Source organism: Stegostoma tigrinum, chromosome 11 (genome assembly GCF_030684315.1).
Source record: "Stegostoma tigrinum isolate sSteTig4 chromosome 11, sSteTig4.hap1, whole genome shotgun sequence".
Taxonomy (NCBI): domain Eukaryota; kingdom Metazoa; phylum Chordata; class Chondrichthyes; order Orectolobiformes; family Stegostomatidae; genus Stegostoma; species Stegostoma tigrinum.
This window is the reverse complement of record NC_081364.1, coordinates 72,518,512-72,545,901: the sequence shown is the minus strand read 5'-3', so window position 1 is coordinate 72,545,901 and position 27,390 is coordinate 72,518,512. Positions and strand designations below refer to the sequence as shown.

The following is a 27,390-nucleotide window of genomic DNA, read 5'->3' as shown; positions in this document are numbered from 1 at the left end:
GCTTGGCCATCTTTCTGATTAGACATCTGTCAAGCTCAGTTTGACAATACCCAACAATCCAGCATCAACAGCCGTCTGTGGGAAAGAATTCAACAATTTCACTGGCCCCTGAGAGAAGAAACTCCCCCTCATTTCAAAATTAAATGGGCTAAACCTTATCCGGATATGATGTCCGTTTGTACTTCTCTCTCATGCTTTGGGAAACCATTTGTCCATAACCTACACTGTCAAGGTCCCGAAGAATATTAAATGTTAATAAATGTTGTTAGATGATTATAAACTCCAGTCAGCCTCCTGTGATCCAAGGAGAACAACCCCAGCCTAACCAAACATTCTACAAAGTTGCACCTTATCCAGTCCTGGCAACGTTCTCGTAAATCTCCGTTGCAACCTGCAGAGTTCTTGAATATTTGTGAGGCAGACCGAGAGATATTATGCTCAGCAAAGGTTGTCAAATTTTTCAGGAATTGACTGGAATAGGAATTTAGGATTAGAATCCAACTGACCCTGCGTATATAGAATGTTGGGGCACTGAATTTCCCTAATTCCGGGGCTGGGGAACTGGGATGTTATGACCGTCTGCAGCATTGGTGAATTCCCTGTGTGAGGGAATTGCTGAGGCAAACAATGTAAAACTCTATTGCCGTTTGAGAAATACATCCAAGGTCGTAGCGTTGAAAAATAATATTATTTCAACGGAATATTAATTACATTTACCAACTGAATATCAGGAAAATTGTTTTCATTTTGAAACATAAAAATATGACACAGCCAATTAGCCCATTGAACCTGCTTCGCCGCTTAATGAAATCATGTAAGAACTCCTACTTCACTGACATTTTATTCCTCTTTCCCAGGAGTTCTAAATGTTTTTAATCTATAGAAATCTGTACAACGCAGTGGAGGCCGGGACGTTAAATGTCTTCAAGGCGGAGATTGATAAATTCTTGATCTCACAAGGAAGCAAAGGCTACAGGGAGAGTGCAGGGAAGTGGAGTCGAAATGCCCATCAGCCAAGCTTAAATGGCGGAGTGGACTCGATGGGCCCAATGGCCTTACTTCCACTTATCTGTTTTATGCTCTTATGGTCTCATAAAACTATTCATCTCAGTTTTGTACAGTCTGAACATTGACATCCTCCATGGCCCTGAATTCCATAGATTCTCTCCACTCATTTCAGTCAGCTATTTGGCAACAATTTCTGTTGTATTTCTGGTGCTGCTCCAGGCGTGCCCTCCAGCATTGTGCTTGTTGTACATTTCCGACAAATAATTAATACAGAGATAAATAATTGCAGCCCCATGACTGACCATTCTGGAACTCCAGAAATCACATCTTTCCACCTTGAAAAATACACATTAATCCCGATTCTATATTTTCTGCTCATTTAAACCTAACAGCATAAACTCTTACCTTGTCATCGATATTTTATGTGGCTCGTTGTTGAGGAGCTGCTAAAAATTCAAATTCACGTCATCTACCACTTGCCTTTATCAACTGTGCTTGTAATATTCCCAAAGAAGTCTGGCAAAATTCCCATGTCTGCACAACGAACGTCCCAGGCATTCTTTTGGAAACGTAAACCTGATAGAGGATTTTCCATTCCAAGAGAGGCAGTTTGAAGCTTGCATTCACTAACAGCCTACTTTTAGAGATCGTGCAAGCTCCTGCTAGCTGACCTCTGAGACACAATCAGTCAGTGTGTTCAATTGTTAAACAACAGGGCGAACGTTCAAGGGTACCCAGGCAAGAGTGATTGCTGTTTTCACTTCACCACTTTTGTACGTTACGCAGATTTGTGTTTTTAATGCGGTTTGGGAAGTGTTTCCCAAATGAAAACCTTATCCAGTGAGTAACCACAAAAATGTTTCTATGTTGCTTTCATAGCTCACGTAAAGAGCTGCAGATTTGGGGAATCTCAAAAAGAAACAAAAACTGCTGGAGAAACTCAACAGGAATGGAAGTACCTGTGAGGTAAAACAGAGTTCTGAAATGTTAATTCTGATTCTCTGCCAGATCTGCTGAGCTTTCCCTGAAATTTATGTTTTTGTTTTTCAATGAATGTTTATCCCATCTATCAGAATGAAACAAACAGACCCGCCTGGTACTGAATTTAACTGTTTAGAAATCTGAGAAGTGGTTGGATTCAAACAAACCTTGTAATGATTCACGCTCCCTCAGCTCCATAGGGAGAAAGGCGAGTAGCTGCTGTACTTCTGCAATTGTAGGCGAGTGGTAAAGGTGATGAGCTTGAAATGCATTGTGGTATCTCTGCGCAGCTTGACATCTTGCCGACAATGAATGCGAGTCGAAAGCAAATAAGAAGGGATTTTATTCTCTGTCTTCGTGTTTTGGAGAGAAATCGCAGAAGGTGGGGAATAAGTATTTCACCCAGACCGCCAATGGTGGGAAGATGTAACTCCTTGCCTGTCAGAGTGAAACAAGCAGAAAACTTCAACCATGTTAAGATACATTTCGATGTACACTTGCATTGCTAAACTTGGTGAGGCCATAAGCCAAGTGCTGGAACAGGGACAGCCAGAAGCGTGAGTTTAACTGGTGCAGACCTGATGGGTTGACTGGTCTTCTTCTGTGCTGGAGACCTGGTGTCAAGGACCTCGTGGCATCATCTACTGTACTGAAAGAAACAGCAATAATTAAAAATAAAAGCACATAGGAAAATATTATCACCAGGGCAGAGAGGGAATAGCTATACAGATAGCACATCAAAAGCAGTGTTAGAACAAGAAGATATAATGTTAGCAGCTGCAAGACAGCATGAAGCCAGAGATAATGAATGGAAAATTTTAAATTTACAAGCAATGGCCAGTTCAGAAGAAAAAAGGTGGAATGAATAAAAGACAGGGCAACATTAGGATCAGGCACTATTTGGAGAAAAGGAGGCAAAGTGGTAGCGCCCACATTCTGCCAGCAGACATTATACAATGTTTACCTGGATTAGCACACATAGGTAGAAATAAAACGATAGAGGTGATATCTAATTGCTGCTGGTGGAAAGGAATGTGAAGAGACAAAGCCAAGTTTTGTCAAAGATGTACTTTATGTGCACAGACAGAACCAGGACAGGGAATTAAAATTAAAATGAACAATCAGCCCCATCCGCAGAGGCCATGGAAACACATTCAAATGGATTTCATAAGGCCACTTACACAAAGTCAGAATAAAAAAAAATGTTTTCTGGATATTTTGACCAGTTTACCAGATGGGTAGAAGATTTCCCCATAAAAGACTACTGCAACCTCAGTGGCAAAAATACTGACAGTAGAAATAATACCTTGGTGGCCGGTTCCCCTGCAAATAGATTCAATCCAATCAGCCCATTTCACTGGCAAGACCCTGAAGGAAGTGCCTAAAGTATTGGGAATAACTCAAAGGTATCATATCCCCTACCACCCTCAGAACTTGGGGATGGTAGAGAAGATGAATAGAAGACTGAAAAATGTTCTCACCAAGGCAATAATTGAAGAAGGGGTTAAATGGACCATTTCCCTACCAGCCATTCTAATGGCTTCTCAAGGAACAACTCGCAGACTAAAAGGACTGACTCCTTTCCCATTCATTACTGGTCGCACCATGGGCCTCCTGCAATGTTGGGTGGGGGGGACCAGAAATGATCAACTCAAAACGACAGATTTAGGAAGGTATGTGCCAACTTTTCATGCATCTCCAACAGCTGAAATACCAGATGAATCAGGTACAGTAGGTTCATGGCTGGGAACAAGAGGGAATGTCTCGGCACGCCCGATGATAAGGGCTGGGGGAAGGAATCTTCATTCATGTACTGCATCCAAAAGGGCAGCGCAGTTCAAAATAGGGTGGCCACTATGAGGTGATTGTCAACGGTGATTGTGGAGTTTTGGTCGTCAAAATTGGGATAGGCAAATGGAGACACCCGTCACAACTGAAAATGAACAATTAACAGAGTTGGCAAGGCCACGGCCATGTGTGTTTGCCTTGTGTTTCCACAGGACCCTGTTCGTTACTGTCACAATGACCGTCCAAGGAATATACATTTGAGGAATCGACACTGGGGCACACAGTGCTCCAAAACCATTGACGTAATGTTGATGACTCAAGGACTATGGATATATACAAAGGATTAGTAAAAATTGATTGGGAAATAAGGGCGTGAGTTGTGCTGCCAGGAACTTATATGTAGCTGATAGAAATCCTCTTAATGTATCCCGTGCAGATGGTTATCCACTGTTAACATGTAGTCAGGCTAAAAGCCATATGTGGTGCCCCTCTCCTTTGAAAATAGGCAACTGCAGCCGTCCTTGATCTTAACTGCAATACCATGTTCATCTTCAGTGTACAAAGGTAACAACACTTATGCAAATCCTATTATAATCTTGTGTGTGAGCAAAACACATGCCAGTTTCATCTTGCCGGGGTCAGATCTATATGGATCTGTTGGAGCATCGACTCCCTCCAACTTTTTAGCCATACTATTGAATGCCAGATATGTGCTCACTTTACTAATGGCATACGAACTGCCAAATGAACTGTATCAGGGAACAACTGTCCCTGCCATATTGTGACGCAATGGGTCCTCTCCTCAACTGCTCTGAGGTCCATATTATCCTTGTTGGGGCGAATGGTATGATCCTCATGGATGCAAATGAATATGTTATCCTCACCGCTTCAGTGACTACAACCTATTTACTAATTAAATTTAGTCTAGAACTACCACACAATTGTACTGATGCATCAGGTCAAGCTTTAATTCTGGAAATGATTAAGTCTGCCCTTGGAGGCATGCCCCTTATACAAATGGTGAGAAAGCAGGGATCACCCAGGCAGAGGCGAGGGTTCTGGCACGATTCAGGACGGGGTCCTCTGCTGGTAGTGCCACAGATAATTCGCTATTACAAGAAAACTCAGAGTGTTGAAAGAGAAGTTGAAGGTATTGTTGGAAAATAACGTAGATTTCCAAGAAATAGCCACTAGGTTAGAAGAAGAAGGATTGAAATTCTGACTAAAACTCTCACTTTTAACAATTTAAATAAAACTGCTCTGAATAGTGAGTTTTGAAAAGATTTCTAGCTCAGGTTGAGGTTCTGGGTGTGAGTTTGCTCGCTGAGCTGGAAGGTTAGTTTTCAGACGTTTCATCACCATTCTAGGTAACATCATCAGTGAGCCTCCGACGAAGCACTGGCATTCCAACCGGAACTCCATCAACAAACACATTGATTTGGAACCAATCTACCATTCCCTGGAAAAAGAACAGGAAATGACATCACCAATGCAGGAAATGACATCACCAACCCAAGGAAACCTAACCAGATAAATAGAAAGCGGGACGTAACACCCAGCGCTTCGTTGGAGGCTCACTGATGATGTTACCTAGAATGGTGACAAAACGTCTGAAAACTAACCTTCCAGCTCAGCGAGCAAACTCACATCCACTGCTCTGAATGTTCTCATTGATTTTGTTAATAATGGGACAATGACAATGCGGGAATCCTTTGTTCATTCCTGGGATCCGCTTTATATACAGATCTGTGGGTGCAACTGTTGGCCTAACCGAATGGGTTTGACCCTTCTTGAGTCACTTCTGAACTGTTATCCATATGGATCAACATCCCATCAACTAAGAATATTCCCTGAATCTACAAAATTTGTCATACGCTGCTTGGCATGATGACCACTTGTTCAGGAGCAAATGACTATCACCAATCCTCCTCCGAGTATCACACAACCCCAGCATACCTATCTCTGCTAAGGCTGTATAACATGGGCAGAGGAAACAGTTCTCTCCAGGCCACCTCGAAGCATGACCTTCAATGCACAGTCCATTGGAAGGACATTAGTGTAGTGGGGCTCGACATTACCAAATTCCCTCATGCCCATCAGTGGGTGTGCTTATGTGAGGGGTATTCAGTACTGCAGTCTGTGTTTAGGCTACACAATTACTCTGATTGTAATATCCAGTGGGCATATGGACAAGGTACTGATTTTGTTTCCAGTTATGGGTTTACTCACATTTCCATGTCAATCTGATTCTACATCCAAAAGTGCAAGAAGTGTCCTTTTCCCAGCGACGACTTCCAGGACCATTCTTTAACTGATGCAGCTACAATCAAGTTTGCATAAACTACAGAAGTTCTGTCTGCCCAGGACATGACTATCAACACTTCTATTAAAACATCTCTGGCAGCTATTTGGAACTGGGCTCAGTTGTGGCAAGCCCTACAAGCAACGCCCACCCCGACTGAGACATGTTCAAATACCATGGCAAGACCTCGCAAGGATATGCATCAAATTGATGCATAAGTAGCCTAAACTGATGGTGATCATTTCAAAGGAGAAAGAGGACGTAACTTAAATACTGAATGTTCAGACATGGAGGATAAGACTGTGGAACGGGTGGTTGAATGTGAAGGTCCATCCTTGGATCTGCATTGTCACATTATTATTTAGCTAGTTATCTTGCTTAGAATAAAGAACAAAGTACAATAAAGAAGAACATTACAGCACAGGAACAGGCCCTTTGCACTCTAAATCTATAACCCCTGGTAACTGACGCTTCCACCCTAAGAAAAAGAAAGCTTGACTCTGGTGGCTTATACTAGGCATGTATACTTGCCTGCTTAAGAAGCTGCTTACGAAAACTGCCAGTAGCGACGAGCCAAAACATACTGTAGGTTTGGCAACCAGTTTAGAGGCAGGAGCTTGCAACAATCTCACCACAGGGATGTGTGTGCAGCCATGCATCTATTGTAATACTGTTATTCCCATGGGCCAGAAGCATGCGGGAATGCTGAAGGAAAAAGAGTGTCGATTTCTTATAGAACTGTACATTTTTTTCCACAGGTCTGTAGTAAGGGACAATATACAGATCAGGTTAAAAGTGAGGATGGAAAGGGCACTTTCTTCATGCTGAAGAGACAGGCAGTTCTTTGGAAGATTGTTCCCTGAGACATGGCCAATAAATGGAGGAGACACTGCAGAGAGGGGAGTCTCTGCAAAATAGAACGAGGAGTCACAATCAGATCAGCCATGGCCTTATTGAATAGTGGGTCTGGATTTAATGGTTCACTCCTGCAACGTATTGATATATTTCTGTTTATAACAAGCCAAGTCTCCTTCTCTCCTATTGCATCATTCTGGTAGGAAGTTGAGTTGCCTCCTCCTTTTCCTGGGAAACAGAATGCTGGGGGCTCTCTGGCCTCTGACATTTCCTGTGTACTGTTCTCAAGCAGTTGATTGACTGCCTCCTATTCCTGTGCACAAAGTTTGTGAAAATAGATGCCCTCCTCCTAATCTGAGTAACAGTTTCGAACAACTGTGTGGTCTCCTGCTGCTCTTGTTGATTGGAATTGAGGGACTGAATGGCCTATTCATGTTACTTACAGCTTCTATCTCCAAAATCCTTTCTCCTGTTTCTGTAAAACATTTTCAAAATGTGAAGTTTTTTTTTCTCTCTGTAGTTGAGCAAGTAAGCTGACTGATTTGACAGACTTGAGAAGCTGAATGGCCTCTTCTTCTTCCTTTGCAGTAGATTTGAGTAGCTGAATGGCTTCCTCCTGTTCCTGTGTAACATACTTGAGAGAATGAATGGCTGGGTTATTAACAGCCACGAAACTGGATCTGACAGATGTTCCTCCTGCCTGAGTTACAGAAAAACAAACAACACAATGGACTCCAGGTTTCCTCTCAGTAAGACCTCATAAAACTGCAGGAACACTTCCCGATGTTTTGAATGATACCTGCTGCAAAATGAGCCAACATTGCAGCTTTATACTTCTTCAAGTGGTAATTGGCGAGTGTGGACTGAATGATCTCTTCCTATCCCTCTGTAAAAGGCACATGGGGTGGAATTGCTTCTCACTGTTCCTGAGCAGCAGGCTTAATAGACTTTCTTAAGGCCATGAACGGATTTGATAACAGCGTGTTCAATAATAGGAGAAGCATCATGCAAAGTCAATGAGCAATAACTATTATTATCCTGCTTTATGACTTCTAGAAATGTCCCCACTAGTCATTTTATGCATTGTCTGTTATTTTATCCCTATCTCCATTTATAAACAGAGTGGGGCATGCTGTGCAGTGTACTACTATTATATGCAAGCAAGAAAGTTTAAAAAGATGGGAAGATTTATGGTCCATTCCTCAGCAATTTCATTCCTATCATCCAGACTGCATAAATATTCCCTTTTATTGTGATATGAAAAACCATGTAAAGAGGGTGTTAACTGAATCTGTTTGTTCAGTGATTGTGATTAATTTCAGTCTCCATGGATTCTAATTATCCAAATGGATGGTTCCATCTTTTAATGATAAATGGACTCCGTTCGATGTGTTATCCCATAGTATGAGAGGGAGCATAACCCACAACACTAACAGGAATCAGCAGCTCCAGAGAGAAGGGGAGCAGAGGTCAGAGTCTGAGAAAATTATACTCAAATACTCCAGCAATGGATCAGAATCTGAGAACAATAGACTGGAATGCTGCAACAATGGACAGGAGTTTATCTGCATATGTTTGGCTTCTTTCTACACATTATGATGGGATGTCATTACCAGGGCGGATACAATGCACGCTTTACATTATTCAATGCTTTTATTACCCTATCCTTGCTGTCATTGGTGTTGCTGGTAAGACTCACTGTTCGATTTTTATTTCTATATGCCTTGTTCAACTGTATTGTTGTTCTTTTCATTTACTCTACACTCTTAGCTGTTATTCCTGCTAAGCCTCTGAGTCCAGACATTCCGCTTCAAAACAGTATTAACTGTATCAGTGAACTTGTTCATGAACTCTCTCCCTTTTGCTACTGGCAGTGTCCTCGTGGGTCTCTATACTGAGCCATACCATTTCTGCTGTGATTCGTTGCATTCCTACAATTGTTATTTAAATATTGGGAGTATGGAGGTTACTGTCTTCTGTTCTGGTTACAAATTCCACTGACTCCATCCCATCATGAACCAATATCTCAGGTTGAAACAGTTGAATTACAATGGCAGTGATTATTTTGGCCATGAGCTGGTCCCTGATCATTCATAATTTTAACTACTGACAGTCTCAAAATTTACTTTACTGGCTTGTCAGATCTGCTATTTAAACCTTGAGCTATGAAACACAGTCTTTTTGGTGCCAATAATTTTGGACACCTGCTGCACATATGGGTTCAGTCCGGCGCAAGATTTACACCATCTCTCCCAGATTTTCAAGGGCCAGCGAGAGCTCACCAGATGCCATCGGGAACACAAAGCTTTCCAAGGCATGGGCCCCTCTTTCAGGGTCAAACCAGTCCAGGGTGCCCTGCCCTTTACAAAGAAAAGAGAACTATCCCTGGGGGTCTCGCCAATTTCTTCCGGATTGTTTGCGGTATCGCACTGGACACACTGAGGTGCCTGTCTCCACATCTCTGGATTCAGAGATCTGAACCGGAATCCCTTTTAATTGGTGTTATAACATGCCAGACACTGTTCATGACACGATGGCTCAGTGGTTCGCTCTACTACTTCATAGCACCCGGGACCTGGGTTCAATTCTACCTGTGGAGTTTGCACGTTCTCCTTGAGCCTGTATGAGGTTCTTCTGGGTGGTCCGGTTTCATCCCATAGTCCAAAGGTGTGCAGGTAGGTGGATTGGCCATGCTTTGTTGCCAGCTATATTCGGGGATGTTTCAGATGGGTGGGTTAGAAATGGGGAAATGCAGGATTAAGGGAATGTGTCAGTGTGGGATCATCTTTGGAGGGGTGATGTGGACTTTTTGATCTAGATGCCCAGTTTCCAGACTGTAGGGAATTCTATGATATGATGAGAATAATCTGCTGCTGACACTCCCAGATTCAAACCTGCCTAAGTAGGCCTTGGTCAATCCTGTACAGCTTGTATCTGAACTCACAAAAATCCCATCCATGTGTAATTCCTGTGTGCACTGAACAATATTACTCTCAGATCTGGTAGTGATTTTATTTTAATATTCTCAAGTACAAAATCACATCTATCCATGAAATGTCGCTCAGTCTGTCTAAATTGATTCACAAAACACTGTCAGATTTTCATGCATGAACTGATTTCTTCCATGTGTGTTGTGGCTCAAATTTGGACATGTACAACCGCCCTATTCCCCCTACACACACACACACACACACACACACACACAAACACACACACCCGCTTGGTTTGCCCTTGTGCAATGGAGCTATAGACACAGATATAAATATATACATTAACATAAGTACTCATATAAATTTATGGGATGCCCATTTACTGTCACTTACAGCATGAGCTACAATGTTCCCTAAATTCAGTAGTTGTCTAGTGCTAGTATAGTAGCAACGTACTGGCAAAGTTTTGCAATGCTGTCTATGCTGGGCAGAGAGCCCACTTTACTGAACAATACACTAACATATGCTCCATGCTCAGTTCACATCTTGTCCCATTTATGGAATCTGGGCCGGTTCTGTGAGGCAGAGTCAGAATGTGATGTAACGTGTCATTTCAGTTGTTTTGGCATTGTTTTTATTTAATGCTGCCATTATTAAGGTTGGGACCCTCTAAGATCTCACCCATTCGGTTAGACCCACTCCCATCCATTTTTTTTCCCATATTTCCACAACATGTTCTCATTTAATTAACTGTCTGTTTCTTTCTTGAATTGGAATCTTTCTGTTCCTCTGTATCCTCCCTTGGCTTTGATTCTTGGCTGCCTAGTGTATAGAATGCTGGCAGGGCTAAGCTGAGAATCATTAAACTGCTGCGTGTCAGTATTGTCCTGCTGGAAGTGGTGGAAGTGACGGAAGATGATTATTTGAATGTGGATTCTAGTGCAGTGGACAGTGAGGACAAGGGTATCATTCTGCTGAAGAGAAGAGGAGAGGATGAAAACAGAAACACAGGAGAAGGGTCAGCCCCAGCTGAAGGCTCTGTGCACTAGAAATGGGGGAAATTTCTCTTGGAAGGAAAAGGAGGACATGCCCAAGGCTTCCCTCTGGAATATGGCATCATTGAACAGAAATGACAGAAACGGAGAAACAGGGAAAACGGAGTCACTCTCAGCTGATCATGTGCTCAGCCACATGTGGAAGTTTCCCCTGAATGATTCCAAAGAACTAGACATTTAAATTGTAGGTTTTTGTCTTATAACTGCTCGAAGGCAGGATATGAAAATCGAACCACAGAAAAGTCAGAGAATGTACAGCGACAGAAGTTTAAGTAGACAATCCATAATGCTCAGCATTGATTGTTTCTTTTCAAAAGGATGGACTCGATAAGAAGAATAACTGCCCATTATTCACATAGGCTGCCAAGGATACCATTCATCACAAACTAAAGTATTCAAATTGTTGAGAGCTAGGGTAGGCCAGAAATGAGATGCTTATTCTCGGAGCCAGAAGCAAATGATGTGAAGCAAAAAGAAAGAAAACACGTTATGAAAGTACATCGGAAAGAAAGATTAAAACATAACAAGTAGCAAGAGATTTTCCATGCATACATAAGAAACAGTTCAAGGTGAGTATGTCACCCTTTGAAGAAGAAGGTCACGAAAGTACGTGTGGTACATCTGCAGGGTATGACTGGGGAATACAGGGGACAAGCAAGTAATTTACACCAGTGTTTTACATCGTTCCTCAAAAGTAAAGACATCGTAAGTGCTTCATTGATATATGGAAGAAGTTACGAGGAGAAAACTTAGAGTCTCAAACCAAAAGAATACCTTTTCTGATAAAAATACAGGCATAACGGCAGACAAGTCAACAATAACTGTTACACAGTTCTAAAAGAAGTGGCAGCAGAGTGGCTGGCAGCAGTGTTTGAAATATTCCATAACTCTCTGGATTGTAGGAATGTTTCAGCAAGATTGGAGAACTTCCATTGTCGCAACTGTCTTCAAAAAGGGACCAATGCAGAAAAGTGGAACCTCTTGACCATTCAGTCCCTTCTTCAAGAAGGAATTGCAGGACATTTAGAAAAGCTTAATGCAATTAGATTCAACATTGTTTTGTGAAAGGAAAATTATGTTTTGCCTTGTAAAATCATGTAAATTTTTCCTGGAGTTCCTTGAGAACATAACAAGCAGACTTGATAAAGGGGAACTTGTGTACACTGCACTTAGTTTTCTATATGGTTCTTATTAAAACAAAATAAAGATTCTTGTACAAGACAGGAGCTCACAGTGTGATGGATAATAGATATGTGTGGAATGAGGATTGTTAATCACATAGAAGACTGAGAGTGGTGATTAATAGGTCTTTATCAGTTTAAAAAGATATACCTACCGGGGTACCACAAAATCAGTCCTATGACATCAGTTATTTACAATTTATACCGATGGCTTGAAGGTGAGGCTTGAGTGCATTATGTATCCAAATTTGCAGATGATGCAAACATACATAGGAGGGAAATTCGCAGTGAGGATGTAAGGAATATGAAAGGAGATATAAATTAGGCCAGTGACTTGACAAATATTTGACAAGTGGAGATTATTTTAACAAAAAGTATGAAGTCCTGCACTTTGGCACTGAGAGGCAAAAGCCACGCTGTTATTTAATGGGGAGTACACCAAAAAAAAATGTATAAAAACACAAAGTTAGCATGTTAGTATAGCTCGTAACCACGTTGATTCTTGGGGTTAAACTGTTGACGAATCAAGGTCTAAAATGGTTAGGTGATTATTCATTGTCGTTGAAATGAATGAAGAGTGACATTATTGAAAAAAATGCAGAGGGGCTTGACAATGTAGGTATTGAGAAGTCATTTTCATTCGAGGACATAGATACAGAACAAAGAAGATGCAAAGGATTTTTGTTTCCTTTCAGAAGGAAGTGAATATTAGGAATTTGCTAACCCAGATAGTTTTGAAGGCTAGATAACTGAATGTATTTACAGATGAGGTGGTTCAATTTTGATATATCAGCAAGTTGAGGAATACAAGCAGTTAACATTAAAGTGGAGGTGAACACTGGATCAGAACAACCATGTTCTTATTGATTAACAGGTCACGCTGAAGGGGCCGAGTAGCCCACTCCTGTTCCTATTTCAGATGTTCTGTTATTAGAAAGTAGCTGTTTTTTTTAGAAGTCATGTTGTGCAATTTTGCATTCACAGAGACCAGAGCCAATCCTGGGTCATTGAACGCTGGGTGAGTAATGGGGACTGTATTCACAGTGAACCTGGCTTTGCAGCATGATCCACATCCGAAGCAGACATTGCAGAGAGGGAATGCCTGTAAAGAGGGATTGGGGTGGGTGTGGTTGTGTTCTTCCTGACCTACGTTGGATTTTCCAAGAATATTTTCCAACCTATTCCTCAATGATCTGAGGGGCTGAATCGATCATCAGAACATAAGATGGAGGAGCATGCATGATCCAATCAACTCTTTTACATTCCTGCACCAGTAAATAAGATCGTAGCTCATCCCATTGTGGTCTCAGCTGCACTTTTCTGTCAATACTAAATTTTCCATAATTCACCTGTCCATCAAAAATCAAACGAAGTCAGCCACGAAATAATGTTGAGATTCAACCACCACAAACTACTGGGAAAGAGATTTCCCTCTTCAACAGATTCCCACTTTGTATATTTCTCCCCAATCCCTGTTCTGATTGAGGTTTGAGGTGTCATTGATTCCTTTTCCAATCCCACTCCTTTATTGGCCACAACAAATTTTAAGCGCAACCAGGCTGGTGATATGGCCAATGACATAGGCCTCAGACTGGGTCAAGTTCAGTGATTGGAACAAGTCAGACAGATGTTTTTTTGTCAGCCACAAATAACTGGTTTATAATCAAACCAAGCGTCCTCAGCAAACGCACAAAGCCTAATGACAATACATTTGGACTATGCAGACAGGCAATGGCGGTCCACTCTCCTCAATAAGATCACCTTTCATTGAGTGGGTAACATGTTAAACCTTCATAATATGAGAACTTCAATCCAGGAATAATGAAGTGAAACGTCTCTGAACTGCTTCGAATGTCACTTTATCCTTTCTCAGTTAAGGAGATAAAACAAAACCATCACAAGCTCTGACTGTGTCACATCCTTATTTCAAAGTTGATTGAAAGTGCAGCGAGACGGTACATTTTGTGTCTTTTTTTTCTTTAAAAATCATCTTCAATTTATTACCGAGATGAGATTTATTTTTCTTTTCTCAGTGTGTTGAGAGTCTTTCGAACTCTCTTCCCCAGAGAGCATTGGAGGCAGAATTAATGAATACTCTCAGGCACAGACAGACAGATTCATGAATAACAATGGAGTCAAGGATTATTGGGAAGTGGAAAGGAATGTGTACTTTGGGGTAGAAATGCTGACAGTGATACAAAATGAGAAAAAGAAAATGATCAGACTCCCAAGGAATACATTAGAAAATGAAGTGATAATATGGAGTTTTTTTTAAAATGAAACCAGTGATAGAATAAAGTTGCTATAGTCCCAGACAGTGTGTGGGTAAGATACTCTTCGTCAGGTCAGTGCGGACTTGATGGGCGAAGTGGTCTGCTCCCACACTGGAGGGATTCTATGATCTCCAGAAACAAGCCCAAAACACATGGTTTTTGAATCTATTATAACAATGTGTGGAGCTGGATGAACACAGCAGGCCAAGCAGCATCTCAGGAGCACAAAAGCTGACATTTCAGGCCTTGACCCTTCTCTAGGCCCGAAACGTCAGCTTTTGTGCTCCTGAGATGCTGCTTGGCCTGCTGTGCTCATCCAGCTCCACCCATTGTTATCTTGGATTCTCCAGCATCTGCAGGTCCCATTATCACTGATACTATTTTTGATTCTACTGTTAGCTATATTCAAACCAATCAACGTAGTTAACCAGTCCTGATGAACCAGGAAATCCTTTTTCACATATCGTGCAGGTGGATAGTCTTTAGTCAGTGTGAATGTGTCAATGTGTTGTGACAACGTGACTATTTCCAAGATCTACCTTACACAACTGTTAGTGTGACATTTTATTCACAATACCAGCACCTTTAATTGAGCAGGGATAAGTAACATCAGTACAAACAGCCCAAAACCATGGTTCATTTGATAGTAAGAGTGACAGCAAAGTTCTTCAACTGTGGTTGTCTGTGAACTCGCTGTGTGTTAACAGTTTGGATGACAATGAATCCCTTCCCACACTCAGAGCTCATGAAAGGTCTCTCCCCAGAGTGAACTCGCTGGTGTATCAGTGGGGAATTCCAGTCAGCAAAGCCTTTCCCTCACGCAGAACAGGTCAATGGTCTCTCTCCTGTGTGACTGTGGTGGTCAGTTTCTAGCTGGGTTGGATGAAGAAATTCCTTCCTGTAATCTGCACATTTCCACAGTCTCCCCCCAGTGCCACTGCACTGGTGTTCGGACATTTCAGATGAATCTTCAAGACTCTTCAACACACACACCATGTGCGTTTCGCCCCGCTGTGAGTGCTGCTTTTTCCTTCAATGTTCAAAATCTTGAGATAATTGGGTTGTGATAAACAAAGTGACTGTCAGATCTGGATGTGGACCTGTTTGAATTCTCCAACTGCAGACTATTTTTCAAACAGAAAATAAGTGTAGCGTTGAAGAAACCAGAAGTGGACAGATTGTGAAACTGAGAAATTCTCTGGACATGTGTCGAGCAACACTTGGGGAATATGCTGGATCACCATTAGAACAAATTCATTCATAAATATCCTCCAGGTAAGGGATCCAGCCAGTGTTTGCATTAACTACCAAAAGAGAGAAGTGGGAGAGCCAGTGAGGAAGGACAGTCATTGTATAGATCTGTAACTCAATCTTTCGATCCCTCTGAAAGACTAAGAATAGTGCACAATTAAAATTGTGGAAATCTGAAATGAAAACTAAAAAAATGCTTCATCAGAGTTGTACAGCACAAAACAACCCCTTTGGTCCCAGTTGTCCACGCTGACCAGATATCTCAAATTAATCTAATCCCATTTGCAAGCATTTGACCTACATTCTGCTACACCCTTCCTATTCACATACCCATCCAGATGCTTCTTAAATGTCATAATTGTCCCAGCTTCCACCAGTTCCTCTGGCAGCTCATGCTACACAGGCACCACCCACATTCCCATTAAAAAAAAAACAAATTTGCTGGAAAAGCTCAGGAGGCCTGGTAGCATCTGTGGAGGAGGAAAAAAAAAGAACATTTTGGGACCGGTGACCCTTCCTCAGAACCCGAAACTCTTCTCTCCTCCGGAGATGCTGCCAAACCTGCTGAGCCTTTCCAGCAACTTTGTTTTTTTTTCAGATTTACAGCATCTGCAGTTCTTTTGGTTCTCAGCTTTCCCTCTCAGCTTAAGCCAGTGTTATTAGTTCTACTCTCCCCTAACCTGGGAAAACAATCTTGGCCATTCACCTACGCCCACCATAATTTTAACAACGTCTATAAGGTCACCAGTCAGCCTTCAATGTTCCACGGAAAATAGCCCCAGCAAATTCAACCTCTCCCTACAGCTCAAAACTTCCACCTCTTGCAACATTCTTGTAAATCTTTTCTGCACCCGGCTAAGTTTAACAGCATCATTTCTATAGCAGGGAGACCAGAACTGAACACAGTATTCCAAAAGCAGCATAATCAATGTCTTGTTCAGCCTATAACATGACCTCCCAACTCCTACACTCAATGCACTGACCAATAAATGCCAGCACAGCAAATATCATCTTCACTACCTTCTATACCTGCCATCCACCTTCAAGGAACTGTGCACATGCACCCCAAGGAGTCTCTGTTGCATAACAGTCCACAGGGCCTCATCATTAACTGTTTAAATCCTGCACTGATTTGCATTATGGTAATGACATTGCTCACATTTATCCAAACTAAACTTATTTCTATCACTCCTTGGCCCATCAACCCATGTAATTACGTTCCCATTGTACTTGGGAGGTAAACTCCTTTACCGTCTACTACAACAATTTTAGTGTCATCTGCAAACTTACTAACCATTCCTCCAATATTCATTCCACATGATTTGCATCAATGATAAAAAAAGCAGTGGACCCAGCACCGATCCTTGCAGTACACTGCTGTTCATAGTCATCTAGACTGAACCCGCTCCCCCCCACCCCACCATGATCCTGTTTCCTACCTTCAAGCCAATTTTGTTTCAGATAGCTAACTCTCCCTGGGTTCCATTTGATCAAATCTTGCTAACCAGTCTATCATGTGGAGCTTTGGTGAATGCCTTGCTCTTGCCCATAATAGACAGTGTCCACTGCTTTGCCTTCTTCAAAAAACTCAATCAAGTTAGTGAGACAAGATTTCCTACTCACAAAGCCATGTTGACTATCCCTAATCAGTCTTTGCTTCTCTAAACACATGCAAATCCCGTCCCTCTGAATCCCCTCCAGCAATTTACCCACCACTGACATCAGGCTCAACGGTCCATGGTCGTCTGGCTTTTCCTTAAAGAATGGCACCACATTAGCCACCCGGCCTTCTAGCACTTCACTAGTGTCAGTGATACAAATACCTCAGCAAGGGGCCAGCAATTACTTCCCCAGCTTCTCCCAGAGTTTGCTGGTAATACCTGATCAGGTGCCAGGGACCTATCCACCTTTATGCATTTTAAGACATCCAGCACCTACATCTCTGTAATGTCGACACTTCTCACATCTCATTATTTATGTTTCCAAGCTCTCTCACTTCCATATCCTTCTCTGCAGTAAATACTAATGCGAAATACTCATTCACTATCTCAACCTGCAGTTGCACACAGACAGCCTTGGTGATCTTTAAAGAGGCCCTATTTTCTCCCTAGTTGCTTTTTTGTCCCAAATGAAGTTTCAGAATCTCTTGGGATTCCCCTTAACTCAATTTGCCAAAGATAGCTCATGTCTCCTTTTTGCCGTCCTGATTTCTCTTGAGTATACTCCTACTGCCCCTCTCCTTCGAGGGATTGACCCAATTCCTGTTGTCAATACCTGACATGTGCAGCCTTCTTTTTCTTGACCAGAGCCTCAATTTCTCCAGTCATCCAGTATCCCCTACATTTACCAGCCTTGCCCTTCACGTGAACAGGAACATAGTGTGTCTGGGCTCTCCTTATTTTAGTTTTGAGGGCCTCCCACTTTCCAAGCATTCCTTGAACTGCATATTACCTCTCCCGATCATCTTTTGGAAGTTCTTGCCCAATAATGTCAAAGTTTGCCTTACTTCAATTTAATACATATTTAGAATTTTGAAGTGTATAAGTTTTATATTTAAACTGATCACATCTGCCTGCATCTGGCATATACTCCTCTAAAGCTCTCTTATCTATGTCCTTATTCAAATGTCTTTTAAACAATGTGACTGTACCTGTATCTGCCACTTCCTCTGAAAGTTTGTTCCAGACATGGACAAGTCCGTAAAAATAAAAAATCCCTCATGTCTTTTTAAATATGTCTTTCTCCTCTCACCTTACACACATGTCCCCTTGTCTTGAAATCACCCAACCTTGGGAATAAACCCTTGCTATTCGCATAATCTGTGCCCTCATGATTTTATGAACCTCTAAGGTCACTCCTTAATCCATTATGCTGCAGTGAGAAAAGTCCTAGCTTTGGCTGTCTGTTTGATCATCAAGCCTCCAATCCTGGCAACATCCCAGCAAGTCTATTCTGAACTGTCTCCAGTTTAATAATAGTGTCCTTCCTGTAACAGGGCAACCAGAGCTGCACACAATACCTCAAATGAAGCCTAAACAATGTTGTATACAACCTCAACATAACATCCCAAATCTGAGACTCAGATGTCTGAGCAATGAAGGCAAGTGTGCTAAACAACATATTAACCAGCCTGACTACTTGTCGCCATAAACTTCAAAGAATTATGTACCTGAATCTCAGCATTTCTCTGTTTCACAACTCTACCCTGGGTGCAACCTTCAGGTGTGTCGGTCCTACCCTTGTTCACTTTACCAAAATACAATATCTCACATTTATTCAGATTGAACTTCATCCTCCACTCAACTCATTGACATAATTCATCAAGATCTCGCTGTCATCTTAGATAACCTTTACTAACCACTAATTCTAGTATCATCTGCAAACTTACTAATCTTGTCCCTTAAATTCTCATCCAAATCATTAATCTAAATGAGAAACAAAAGTGGCCCCTGCACCGATTGCTGTGGAACACGCTGGTCACAGAACTCCACTCTGAAAAATCCCACAACACCACATTCTCTCTGACAACTAAGCCAATTCCGCTTCCAATTAGCGAGCTCTTCCTGAATCACGTGTGATCTAACTTTACTCATTAGTCTACCATGTGGAACCCTGTCAAAGGATTCACACTCACTCTGGGAGGTGCTGCAAATCTGACCCAATTCCCCTGCCATTTGTCCATTATTCCTTGAAAAGTTAAATCCCAACTCTCTTCCGAGAATAACTGCTAAATCTGCATCCACCTGCCATTCAGACTGTTCCAGAGCCTGGGAACTTGCTGAGTCAAACAATCTTCACATTATCACCCTGCATTATTTGCCAATTATCTGACTGTTGTATTCTACGGTTACCAAACATTGCTACAACGGAGAATTATCTGAGCTTCTGTTAGCTCTCTCCAAACCAGAGACCCACGATACTTTTAATTTACTTATGGGATGTGGTCTTTGCTGCCCAGACTAATATTGATTGTCCATTTTTATTCGATTTGGAGAAAGTGATACTTTCTATTACTGCTGCACTCCATGTGCTGTAAGTACACCACTGTGCTGTTTGGATGATAATCTGCCCTGGAGCCTCACCACCCTCCCTATTGCAGGAATCATACCTCAAACCTCACTACTCTCCCGATCATGCCCTCGAGCCTCACTACCTGCATTACTGCAGGCATCACCCTCAAGCCTCAACACCCTTCACATCTCTGGAATCCCTCTCCAGCCTCATGACCTACCTATAATTGGAATCCCCCACTAGTCTCATAACTCACACCATCTATTCAGATTCCTCCAGTCTCACAAACCACCTTATCTCTCATCTCCTCCAGCCCACAAACTTCTTTAGCTCTATAATTGTCTTTCGCCTCACAAACATCCCTTTGTCCGAAGTCTCCTCCAGCCTCAAAATCCCCCCCATTTCTGTAATCTCCTCCAAGCTCACTTTTCTCTATTTTTGTAGTCTTCTCCAGTGTCAGAACCCTTCCTGTCTCTAATATTGTCCAGCCTCACAATGGATGATACAAGAACGATATTTCTTTCCTCTAATACAATCCTTATTTTTATTCATCCACTTGATGGCGGCACTTTTAATTTCCTGGTCTTCAGGTCCCAGAATTGAGGTAAACCGCTTTACCTCGATACCTCATTTTTCTCCTGAAAACACTGACCAATCGTGAGTCATTTATTCTGATATCTCATTCTGAAAATGACTTGAAATATTGCTGGGCATCTTCCTATGTGAAGAGTCTGAGGTCTACAGTACAGAAGAATGCTTTGTGGCCCATCCAGCCAGTGCTGGTTAAAAACCACTACCTAACTACTCTGATCTAATTTTCCAGAACTTGGCCCATAGACTTGTCTGTGTTGGCATCACAAGTGTGCATCTAAATATGCCTTAAACGCTATGAGGATCTCTGTGCCTACCACCCTCACAGACATCGAGGTTCCGTGCCATTGTCACAGCATGATGACATCACAGACAGGAACAGAGACGAGCTGAGTCTGTGCAAACCAAACACCCCCCACACGCTGTGAAGGACGGGGGTTCCCTGACAGGGGGCAGAGGAGATTTTACAGAATGGTTTGTAGGAAGAGGGTTTTAGTCGCATGGTTAGGGTTTTTTTATTATAATTTCATGTGACTTAGACATTGCTGGTACATATTGAGAATATCCATCTACAATAGGTGGACTCTCCTTCTCAACCTCTCTCCTTGCCTGGGGTGCAGTAATCTTCAGGTTAAACCAGCCCTATGGTCAGGTAGGACAATGGTGACTTTACCTTAGGCATAGTGATGCCACTTTGCCTCGGTGGTGTAGAGGGGAATGTTGAATGTGGTGGGTGGGACACCACTCTGACACAGCATCACCTGGAGGATGTTAATTTTCTTTAATATTGTTGGGGCTGTCCTCACGCAGGTAAGTGGAAAATGTTCAACACATTCCGGATGTTTCCTGTGTGTAAGGCACTCAATCTGTCATTGGGGAAAATAAGATTGATCTCCTTGAAACAAAGGATTTTGAGGGGACCTTTGATACGAGGTGTTTACAAAAGATAAACATTAGAATGGTAAAACGTACACTCAACTGGCCATAAAAAAGGACTACAGCACATATAGTGAAAGTTGTAGGAAAGATCTATTGAGAGAATGGAGTAATAAGAGAGAAATTTTACATGGCAAATGGGAATGAGCAGGAACACAATACTCACACAATGCGAATATCCACCTCCTGATGAATTGAATAATTCTGTCAGTTTGGTGTTACAATTATTGGGCTTCCCACCTGAAAGTCCACTTGTAATATCCTGTGACGCAAATTCATAAAATCCATCACTGACAGTCCGAGTAGAAATTCACAACATCTCCTCCTCCTAGCCGAGTATAACTTTGCATTGTTCCTGCTACACATTATTCCTTGTGGAGGAGAACATTTGATTCGGGGGAAATCTATTTGGGTTTCTAGGAATTTCAACATTTGGACTTCATGTCCCTGAACAGATCAACAGGTCTTTGACACATGGCAAAGAATGAGTGAGATGCAGGCAGCAGGATTTGCTTCCTTTTCTTTCCTTCTGTGCTGCTGCACTGCCACAATGAGACATTAGCTTTTCCAGCCCAATGCAACTTGATGAACAAGTTGTCTCGATTCTGAGAAATGAGCAGTAAGCTTCTCCCAGTCATTTGAAAGAATGCCCCTTAAAAAGGCAGCAATTACATAAGTGTCATGTTGCCCAGTGCTCCCAACAAAAAGATGAGAAGAATGAGGGAGGATCTCAAAAAGGGATAACAGTCAAGTTCCATGAGGGTTAGAGTTTATGGAGAGATATTGATAAATGGGCGACAAGTTGGCACATGGAGTATAATATGGAAAAAAGGTGAAGTTGTTTATTTTTGAGGAGATGGCCAAAGAACAGTGTTATTTAAAAAGGTGAAAACTGTGGAAAACTGTGACATAAAGGGATTCACGTATAATTGTGCAGGAAGCATGAAGCGAGCATACAGTTGCAACAGGTAATCGGGAAGGGTCATGGGATGTTATCCCTTATGTCAAGGTGTTTGCAGTATAAGAGTTGGAATACATGTCTTAGGACAAATGTACAAATTTCTGGCAAGACAACATCTGGAGGAATGTGAGCAGCTTTTTTGGTCCACTTATTTGAGCAAGTATATCACTTCACTGGAGGCATTTCAAAGAAGATGAACTAAGATGATCATAGGTTAAACATAATCCCTCCAAACCAAAGACTAAACATGTCTGGAATATACTAACTATATTTTTTTGAAGAATCAGAGATGATCTAATTAAAAATACAGGATTCTCAAGGGAGTTGACAGGATAAATGCTGAGGGAATATTTCTCATCGTGGGAGCAGATTCTTGATAAGGCAGAGAAGAGAAGGTTCTCTTTTGGAATCGTGAATTTTAAGGCAACACAGACATGGGTAAGGGGTTTCAGTCGCAAATGAGCTGGAGTGAGATGGAGAGAAGGAGCATTTTAGAGATTGACATTTCTGGCATTTGTGATTGAAATGTATGGTAAGATGTTCATCTCGAGACCAGATGTGAGGGCATTGTTGAGAAGGGTGCAGTTCAGCCTCAGACAGTTCCCAATGAGAGGATTGGAGTCAGTACAGTAGTAAGGAAAAATAATTTGTCATAATAGCTGAAAGCAATGTGTTTAACTATCACAAACTGTTATTGGCGGAAATTTCAGCTACTCAAGTAGTGGAAGCATGATAAGCAGTTTTATAATTGAGCAACAGTGGAGAAAAGTGATGGAGGCGAGTTAGATCTGAACACTGTAGTATACATGTGAAAGTTAATACAGTGCTTGTGGAAGGTCTCACCTCCTGGCACTATGTTGGTGAGAAACAGCATGGGCCAAGGATAGATCCTTGAGGGGCATAAACTACATGGATTTCAGACAGGAAAGAGAGAGGGGGAGAGGTATTTTCCAATGATGGTGGGATCAAACATTGGTTTTAAACAGAATGGGTGAGAAGGACATAACCAGAAAAGAAAAACAGACAGAACAAGTGACAATATCTGTGAATTGGCATGGGGGAAAGAGGCAGGGCGGAGGAGGAGGAGGAGAAATAACAGTTGGAATATTTGTAGTTAGTGAGAATAGGGCAAAGTGTTATGATGAGCTTTGATAAGGCTTGACATGAGACTGGACAAAGGTGCAGGTTTAAGCCTAAAACGATGAGCAACATGCCAGGCAATTTGGTTTGGTGGGCTCGTGGAAGAGAGGGAAGCAACGGAGGCAGCTGATTGGATTGTCTCAATCTTAGTGACATAGAAACTCCATGTGTCTCCCTCTATGGCTGTTGGAGGGGAGGATGGAGGGGACAGGATGATGGGCGTGTTTTGCAAAGAATGCCTGTGTTAGTGATATTTAAAAATGAGTGAAAATACCTGCTGAATCAAACTTTTATCCAGAATATTAAAACGAACAACAGAAGTCCGGCCTCGAATCCCATCTCAGCAGATGAAATTTGAATTCATGAAATCAGCAGGTGGAATTTGAATTTAATGAAGAAAATGGAATTAAGAATCAACTGTTGCCATGGAACCATTGCGAGTGGCAGAAAAGAAAAAAAAATCTAATGTCCTTCACGGAAAGAAATTTGCCAACCTCAGCAAACCACTCAGTTGTAAATCACTGCAAACTCTCAACAAAGCAATAAAACTGGGTGGACCACTTGGCATCTACCAGGGAACTAGGAAAGACAACTGCAGAATCAGCCCTATCGACCCCCCAAACTCCTGCTTAATAATATCTGGGGCTAGTGGCAAAATTTGGAGAGCCGACTCAAAGATGAGTCAAGAAACAGCGTCAGGCTCATGGAAACACCTTACAAACAATGATACACATCACCATCACTGTCCGTAGTAAAGGCCTGAACCGGCAGATGTGGCAGCACAGTGCTATTCCGACTGTATTATTTGTCCTGGGAGTACTCAACATTGACTCTGATGCCTGGAAGTCTCATGGCTCCTGCTGATTACCATGTACCATCCTCCCTCTGTTGATAAATTGGCAGCAGTATTATCGCTAGATTATTAATCCAGAGATCGAGATAACATTCTGGGGACCTGGGCTCAAATCCTGCCATGGCAGATGGTGAAACTTGAATTAAATAAGGATCTGAAATTAAGAGTCAAATGATGACCATGAAACCATTGCCAATTATTAGGAAAGACCCAGCTGGTTCGCTTATGTCCTTTCGGGAAATGTGCCATCCTTACCTGGTCTGGATGACATGTGACTCCAAACACACAGCGATGTGGTTGACTGTCAACTGCCTTCCAGGTAATAAATGCTGGTCCAGCCAGTGATTTCCATATCCCAAGAGTGAATTTTAATAAACAAAAAAACTCCTCCATGTTGAACAGCTCTTGGAGGAAGCACTGTGAGTGAGAATGGCACGAAATGTACTCAATGTCCACCTTCAGGAGTAGTTTGCAGGAGGATTATCAATCAGGTTGGTCGGGTCCTAAAGGACAAAGCTGCTTGGCTTGGACTGCAGCAAGTGGTGACGCACCAAACGGGGAAAACATAGCTGGTCTCATCATCACCAATTTCCCAGCTGCAGAAGCATCTGTCCATGACAGGATTGATAACAGCGACCACCACACAGTCCTGTGGAGACAAAGCCTCATCTTAAACTTGAGAATACCCCCCATTGCATTGGGTGGCACGAACTTCGGCTGAAACGGGCAGACTTGGAACAGGTATAGGGGTTCAAAACCAGATATCTATGAGGCTTTGAGAGAGACTACAACAGTAGCAGACCTTCTCCAGCACAACTTGTAACCTCATGGCCCAGCATATCCTACAGACAGCCATTGCCATTGATCCAGGGGACAAACACTCGTCGAATGGATAGTATCGGAGGGCACGCCAAGAACAGCACAAGGCATACTTAAAAATAAGGTGCCAACCTGGTAAAACTACCAAATAGGACTATCTGCATGCCAAATAACATAAGCAGCAAGAGTTAGGGCGAAGCCACCTCATAACCAATAGATCAGATGTAAGCTCTGCAGTTCTGCCACACCCAGTCATGAATGGTGATGGACAATTAAACAACTCACTGGAGGAAGCATGCCAACAATCCCCATCCTTTCTGACAGAGGAGCCCAACCTATCTATGCAAAAGATAAGACTGCAGCAATCTTCAGCCAGAAGTGCCAACTGAATGATCCATCTCAGCCTTCTCCAGAGGTCCCCAACTTCAGAGATGTGAGTTTTCATCCAATTTGATTCATTTCAAATCATATTAATAAATGGATGAATACTGCCCCTGACAACACGCTGGCAACAGTACCAATGACTAGTGCTCTAGAGCTTGCCAGCCTCCAAGCCAAACTGTTTCAGTACTGCTACAGCGCTGGCATCTATTGACAATTTGGAAAACTGCCCAGGTCTGTTCAGCACAAAAACACAGCAGACCCAACCCGAACAATTTCCCCTCAAGCAGTCTACTCTCTATCATCAGTAAAAAGTGATGGAAGGTGTTGTCAACAGGGGTATTAAGCAGCACATACTCAGCAGTAACCTGCTCAGTGACACCCAGTTTGGACCACGGCGGGCACTTGGTTCCTGATCTTATTACAGACTTGATCCGCAAATTCACAAGCAGCTGAATTCCTGAGGTGAGGTGAGGGTAAACAGCAGAGTCCTGCACAAAAACCACTTATTTCCACTTCAGTGACAATGACCCAACAGTGACACCTTAGTATTAGCTCATCCGCTGAACCTCTCACCTATTCCTGCGTTACCTCTAGACTTAACTATCCAAACATACTCCCAGTTGACCTCCAACATTCAACGTCCCTGTAATCGAAAGAATACATAAAATTCTGCTGCGCACATGTTCATTTGTACCAAAACCTGTTCACTCATCACTGCTGTACTCCCTGACGCACAAAGGCTCCTATTTATAAGCAACAATTTAAAATTCTCACCAGTGATTTACTTCCTGGCCGTGATGATCCCTGTTTCCCTGCACCACACAACCTTTGAGACTCTGTTGGAGTCTGAAAGTAAATGATTTGTCAATGTGTTTAATCATTGCTTCACTATTGGAAGCGGTTTCTACAGTTGCCAGGCAACATGGTCTGGAATTCCTATGATAAAACTCTCAGGTTTGCTTTCCTTCTTTAAGATAGTCATGAAAACCTGTGAATTTGGTAATGTTTTTGGTCAACTAATCTAATATGGCCTTACATCAAAAGTTTCTTGATAATATTTTTGTGAAATTATAAATATGATAAAAATACATACAGTTTGTTGATTTGGACATACACCAACAGCTCTTCAGTATCACTAGATGAATGATCTCTAACTTCTCAAATGACCGCATTGTGGAAGTACCTTCATCATACAAACTGCAGCAGCACGCAAAAGTTGAACATCACATTTTCCACAGGCAACAGGGCATTGGCAACGATCACTGGTATCTGTGGAAGGAGAAACAGAGTAAATGTTGCAGAAGTGCAAAAATGAACAACAGAATAAAAAAGCTGTAAAATTTGGTGGTCTGAAATGGAATAAAAATGCACTCTCTTTCTGCCAAAATATTGCCTGACTTTGAAAGACGCCATTCAAAAATTAATCTGGTAAGAGGGCAGCGCAGAGTTAGGAGGTGGACAGCAGTGGAAAATTCAGTTACAATAGGTATAAGAAAATAACAATAAAATACTAAACAGAGATCAAATATATCCATCATGAGAGACTGAAGAGATTAGACACCAACAAAGATGTGATCAGGAAGCACAGAACTAAGTTAGCAGTGCTAGCTGCTATGATCTCACACTCTGAGAAAGAAATCCAGAAGAAACAAACATTTCTCTTGGTTTGAATTTGCTCTGTGTAATTTCATTTCATTTCTGAAGAAGGGTCCAGACTCAAAACGAAGGCAGTGCCGATACAGTCATCCATGAACTGGAGGAAGAGGTGGGATTCGGGGCCAGTCTAGGTATGGAAGAGAGATTGTTCCACATAACCGAAATAGAGGCAGGCAGAGCTTGGGCCCATGCAGGTATCCATGGCCACCCACTTTGTCTGTAGGAAGTGGGAGGAGTTGAAAGAGAAGTTGTTGAGGGTGAGGACGAGTTCACTTAGGCACACAAGGGGGTCAGTGGAGGTGAACCGGTCAGACCTGCAGGACAAGAAAAAGCATCGGGCTTTTAGGCCGTGTGCATGGGGAATGCAGGTGCTAATGTGGTATACTGCCTCTGCTGTACCTGTTGTTGCCTCCTC

The 27,390-nt window shown here is 42.2% G+C and overlaps 1 long non-coding RNA gene across 1 annotated transcript; it reads left to right on the top strand.

Annotated features, from left to right (window-relative positions):
* The first annotated feature begins 1,590 nt into the window (after positions 1-1,590).
* Positions 1,591-10,099, top strand: LOC132210127 (uncharacterized). Its single transcript, XR_009446331.1, has 3 exons — positions 1,591-1,781; positions 1,888-1,974; positions 7,523-10,099. It is a non-coding gene; the product is annotated as an uncharacterized LOC132210127 (long non-coding RNA).
* The last annotated feature ends 17,291 nt before the right edge of the window (positions 10,100-27,390 follow it).